The sequence below is a fragment of the Hyla sarda genome, chromosome 4 (genome assembly GCF_029499605.1).
Source record: "Hyla sarda isolate aHylSar1 chromosome 4, aHylSar1.hap1, whole genome shotgun sequence".
Taxonomy (NCBI): domain Eukaryota; kingdom Metazoa; phylum Chordata; class Amphibia; order Anura; family Hylidae; genus Hyla; species Hyla sarda.
Window position 1 is genome coordinate 318,751,777 of NC_079192.1, and position 6,000 is coordinate 318,757,776.

General features: G+C 42.6%; 1 long non-coding RNA gene across 3 annotated transcripts in view; it reads left to right on the top strand.

The window, feature by feature from the left end:
• The window catches only part of LOC130367045 (uncharacterized), a 40,718-nt gene extending 39,109 nt beyond the window's left edge, over nt 1–1,609 (top strand). For all 3 annotated transcript variants that reach the window (XR_008892055.1, XR_008892056.1, XR_008892057.1), the window contains one exon: nt 1,331–1,609. This is a non-coding gene — a long non-coding RNA (uncharacterized LOC130367045). The remainder of the gene's footprint in view (nt 1–1,330) is intronic.
• The last annotated feature ends 4,391 nt before the right edge of the window (nt 1,610–6,000 follow it).

Sequence of the window (6,000 nt, forward strand, 5' to 3'; positions counted from 1 at the left end):
CATCACGAGGGGGCAGGCAAGACGTCACGAAGGGGCCAGGCGTGACTTCACACCCTGTGGCCACAAACACGGAAGCCCGCACACAGCGTTCGGAGTAATGAACTTCCGGACGCTGTGAGCGAAGCTCCGAACTGCAAGACAGCGCACAACCCCTTTAAGTAAAACTGTCAGCCTGATCACCCACACTGAACCCAATACACTGGGTTATAGCATGGGTAACCAGGAGTCCATGAGGGGTCACTCCAGTTGTTCCTGTGGTATTGACTGCAGAAGTTCCATTGCTGTATTTAGTTAATTTTGCACTAGAGGCGGGGCCCCGCCAGCTGGCTGTTCTTCTCCTTATACTGCCACCCCCTCAATTTACATATTTATCTCCTGCTACTCCATGTCCTGGTGAAAAGGAGTCGCTGGTCACGTGAGTGCTCCGCTATGTATCACAAGCGCATCCTAACGATGTGAAAGCTGTATAGTGCGTCGGCGCATCATCGCATGACGTCATAGTATTTCTACATCATGAGCACGGGACTATATTGTAACTTCATTGTGAATGTGACTGTGTTGAGCAGAACTCTATCCATTAAGCCAGTGTGCTGTAAACTAGGCTGCCCCCAGCTGTTGCAAAACTACAACTCTCAGCATGCTCGCATAGCCAATGGCTGTCCAGGCATGCTGGGAGTTTTAGCTTTGCAACAGCTGGAGGCTCCTGACTGAGAAACACTGATGTAAACAAAGTTACCCAACATCATGCCTGGCCCTCTGTTACTGTCCGGACATGAATGGCAATACACAGTGCAGAGCTATACAGTCCATTGGTGCATGTGCCCGAAATACAGAGCAGAGCGCTCATGTGACTATGACGTGGAGTCGCAGCAATAAAATATACGTAAATTGAGGGGGCAGCAGTTTAAGAAGATGGCGGAGGCAAGGGCGGCCAGCCGGCGGTGCCCTGCCTCTATCACGCAATTAACTGAATGCAACAACAGGACTTCCGCAGCTGATACCACAGAAACAACTGGATTAAGCCTTTTTCTGCCATCTCTCCAAGGATGAGTCTGTATAATTTTATTTTATTTTATTTTTTTACTTTTGTGTAGGAAATTGAAGAGTAATCTATAGAACATTTACGTTGGCACAGTCAATAGAGAGAACATTAGCTGCAGATGGTTTATCTTGTGATATGGATGATTACGAGTGCTATTGCTTTTTTCTTTTCTATGACCTTGCTGGTCTTTTGCGTAGAAAAGACGTCTTTACTGACATGACAATAGTGTAACCTGTCTTAAATGATCTGCACAACTTATAAATGGAATCCTATTATTTGTTTCCACAGCTGCCAAGCTCTATATTCACATTCTGAAAGACGACATTCAGCTCGCTCACAACAGATATGTTGTGCATGTGCGTGTTTACGTGGGGAGGGACATACCTGAAATATAGACGCAGAACAGTCAGCTCCAAACAACTGTATGACCTGAATGGACCCAGCGATGCAGCAGACCTTACATCAACCCAGTCAGAAAGAGATAGTGCCGTATGCAGGTTCACTGCCTTCAATGGGTTTCCTTGTTTCCACAGTGAGCTAAAATAAATAGAAATGTTAAAAGACATAAGGGCACATTTACAAAGCTGCACCATCTATTTATGAGACTGTTCTTGTGATGTCCCGGGACATCCCACAGTCCTATCAGCTTGAGTCCCTGCACGTCCCCAGGGCTCACCTGCAGTGTACCCCCATAATGTAATTAGTTGTACAGTACATTGAATGTAAAGGACCTTTGATATAGTCACATGGTTGTTAGTCACGTGATAATGGTTGTCACATTTTCAAGTCACATGTTTTGTTACCCAGAAAGCACCAGGTGACCAGATGACCCGCAGCTAGCCTATGGACACCTTGCTCAGCCCCCCTTTATAAGAGGGGGAGGTACTACAATCACTCTCTTCCATCACACTTTCTGCTGAGGTCAAGTCCAGTCCAGATGTCTCAGAGCCAGTGTCCAGCACATCTGGAGGCCACAAGCCTGAATTACAGCCACAAGTCAGTAAGTCAAGACATCTCTGTCTGCTGTCACTATCTTCAGTCAACTCAAGTCAGTTATAGTCAGCGTGGCTGCGCTAAAGTCTGTCAAAGTCACTGCAAGTACCAGCAAGCTGCAAGGTCCCCTGTGTTACCGGTCACCTCTCTGGGATCCTTGCCTAGCTGTGAAGACTGTACCATCTGTCTACCTCAGTAAAGCTACCGTTAACCCTAACCTGGCCTTGGACTGTTATTTGCCCTGCCTAAACTAGGACTAGCTGTGCTACCGTTCGGGCTGTCCTCGGTTAAAACCACGCCCTGGCGCCACGAACACGATGGGGTTAACACCTGCCCCTGGGCTACAACACCTTCCCCATACACCTCACTTCACACCCTTTGGTTTCACCACATTCTTATATACGGGATAAATAGACTAGAGGTACTTCTCTGACAAAAAATATATATATGTATATATACTATGGTTAGAAGCTCTGACAGAAAGGAATATGTATACAACAGATAAATGCTGTCAGAAAAGACATTAGGGCACATTTACAAAGCTGCATCATCTATTTGTGAGACTATTTTTATGTACTAGATAAATAAGCCAGAGGTACTTCTCCGGGAAAAAGAAAAATGTATACTGCTGATAAAAGCTCTGAGAGAAAGGGAAATGTATACAAGGGACAAATGCTGTCATAAAAGAAAGCATGTTTTTTTGTTTGGGTGGCACACTGGGTAAAAAAGACTTGTGTAAAACACTTGAATTTAACCCCTTAATGACACAGCCCATTTTGGCTCCCCTGTATAACTTTCTGTATACAGGGCTGTATGAGGGCAAATTTCTTGCGCCATGATTTGTGCATTTTATCAGTACCGCATCTGTGTTTATGTGACCTTTTGATCACTTTTTTTTATTTATTTTTTCTCTGGAATGCGATGTGACCAAATATCAGCAATTTCTTTTTACATTGTGTGCCATTCACTGGAAACAAGGTAACATTATATTTAATAGATCAGACATTTCTACACACAGCAATACCAAATATGTTCATTTATTTTATTATTTTACATAATTTTTTTGTTAAGTGGGGAAAGAGGAGAATTAAAAATGTTTTATTGGGGGAGGGGCTTATTCAAATTTGTTAAAACCTTTTTACATTTTTTTTTTTACACTTTTTTAGTCCCCACAAGGAACTATTTATTGCAATCTTTTGATTGCTTTTACTGTTCTAGGCATAGCACTGATCTGCGTTATCTGCAATCTACTTCTCTGGTCTGCTAAAAGGCAGACCAGGAGAAGATCCCAGCAGATGGCCTGGAGCAGTAAGTGGAGCTCCGGCAGCCATGTTGATTCATCAGACCCCCGTGATTGCACATGCTGCAGTACCGTACCTGTACAGCGCGTGTCCTTAAGGGGTTAAGTGCAGACTTTGCAATATTTATGAGGAATGTGCACATCTTTTTAATATATGTGAGGAAGTACACATGACGTATGCCCAGGAAAATGGGGGTAAAAAGAACTTGATTTACACAGACAATGATAAATTCCCCCCAAAATGAATACTAGGAGAAACATCACTGAAAGACAGGCATCTCACATGCTGGTCTAAATGAATCATCCGCCAGTGCACAGGCATGCTGGATTTCTGTAGCCCTCAACATAAATCTCTGCGCATTACAGAGACTGCCTGTGCGCCCTCGCCAAAATCTCCACCAGCACAGTTTACACTTGGTAGCAGGCATTAACCTTAGTAAATTAGGCATGTGGAGTATCTGTGCCCTCGACCAATAAGTGAGCATGAAAGAAAAAGAAAAAAAGGAAATGCAAAGAATACATCCCTCATATGGCTATATAGAGGAAAATTTTAATATAGAGTTAAGTTACTTAAAAGGCGAGAAGGAAAAAAACAAAACACAAAAGTTAAAATTAGCCTGTTCATTAAAGGGGTTATTTGAGGAATAAAACTTATCCCTTTTCCAACTGCTGGGGACACCCCTCCCTCTCCCCCGAACTCTAGAATGGGGCCTGTCTCCCCTACCTCCCCCGCCTTCTTTCACTGGATGAGGTGGGACAGCAGAGCCGGCTGTCACTCCCAAGACCAGTTTGTCACGGAAGGTGGTGAACAGAGCGCTATGAGGCAGGAGAAGGGTCCCGTTCTGGAGATCAAGGGAGGGGGTGGGGGTCCAACTGCTGGGGATACTGGATAAATGTTATTTCCCCGAAAAACCCCTCTAAGGTTTACAGCAATTCTCCGTACTTCTCAAACACACTTGGTAAGTTTCAGAAACCCAGTCACAACCAACCCAGTATCTAATGTCACTCTTTCCTCCCTTCCACCATAGGGTTCTCAGGCAGCCCCCAAAGGGCAGGTCAGAGACCACCAGTATTCCATGACATACCAGTACCAGTCTGTTAAAAAGCAAAATAATATTGTTCAATATTTATCAAATAAAGGCACATGATATGTCACAGGATAAGATAATCCTACAGCGTTATCCATATAGTATAATATCACTGATAACTTTTGTTCCTGCTTATTCAAATGATAACATCATTTATATTGTAGCTACAGACCTGGGGCAATGTGAATCCATAACAAAATTATATGGGTGTATTCACACAGCCAAAACCAACGTTTGTGTCAAAAACCACACAATGGCCCTGATTTAGTTAGAGTAGAGTGTCGTTTTCTTTGAGGGTTTTAATTCCCTACAAGTATTTTTCCACTGTATTTACTAATGTTTCCCTACATTTTGCACTTTTCTCTACATTATGTTTTTTTTTATTATTGTTTTTAACAAATGCTTTGAGCTGTAGGGTTTTCTAGAGCACAAATCCACCACATTTTCTATGGAAACCTTAGTAAATATGTTGTGATTTGTTTGGAAATGTCGAGGACACGCCTCCTTTTCGGCAGTCACTCCCCCTTTTCAGGTTTTTCTGCGTAAAATGAAGAGATGGTCGGGTTTTTCTGGCTCAGACACAATTTGTAGCGAAATGCGCCGAATTCTGGCACACAACCCGACAAAACAGGTTGGGTTTACAATAGTAAATCAGGGCCAATGTCATTTTAGAAGACCCTTCTTCCAATAAATTCAATAAAGTTAAACAAGTTACATCTTTTCTGTGCAGACATGCTCCAAAGCTCCCTTTAAAATCAGTGGACTGATTGCCCGTGTGAACGCACCTTTAGATAAATATTGTGCAATTAACAATGTGGAACCTGTTGTGGACCTCTTTGCTTTTATTATCCTTTTAAAATAATAATGTTTACTATGTAACATATATATTTATATTTCTATATTTCACATAATATCATGTGTATTACTGGTGTACCCAATATTATTAATGATGGCATATGGATGCTAAATGTCTGTGACAGACCTAGAGGAGACAGGGAGCAGGAACTGTGTCTGTACCTAATTAGTACAATGAGGCAATGCTGTGCTAATGAACTGTCTGTACACGCCGCTTACATTAAAATGCATAGCAAGTTAATGTAATGATGATAATCTATGCAATGTATGGTTCTGTAAGGGCAGCCATGCATTGCATTATTAATGGTGTAAGGTGGAGAACATATGTCATGTACCAATCTTCTCCTGTCAGCCTCTGTGACTGGTAATATGCATCTAATAGGATCCGTTAGGTCCTGATTTATGTATCTATTAAATTGATCCATAGACCCCCAATTACCAAACAGAGGTCAAAATGATGTCATTGTGGCCTCTGCTTAGCTGGTATCCATCATGGTTACTAGATGGATAGTGCAAACTTCTGTAAAATACCATTAAGGTGGATCCAGTATGAAGGGGTACTAGGTGCAGCACCGGAGTACATTTAGTTGTTTTTGTTGCTTAGTTTTTATTGAATTTAAAGGGGTACTCTGCCCCTAGACATCTGATGTCTGATCTGATGTCCTGCCACTGGGGACCCCTGCAATCTTGGCTGCAGCACCCCAGTGAGTGAACTTCGCTCC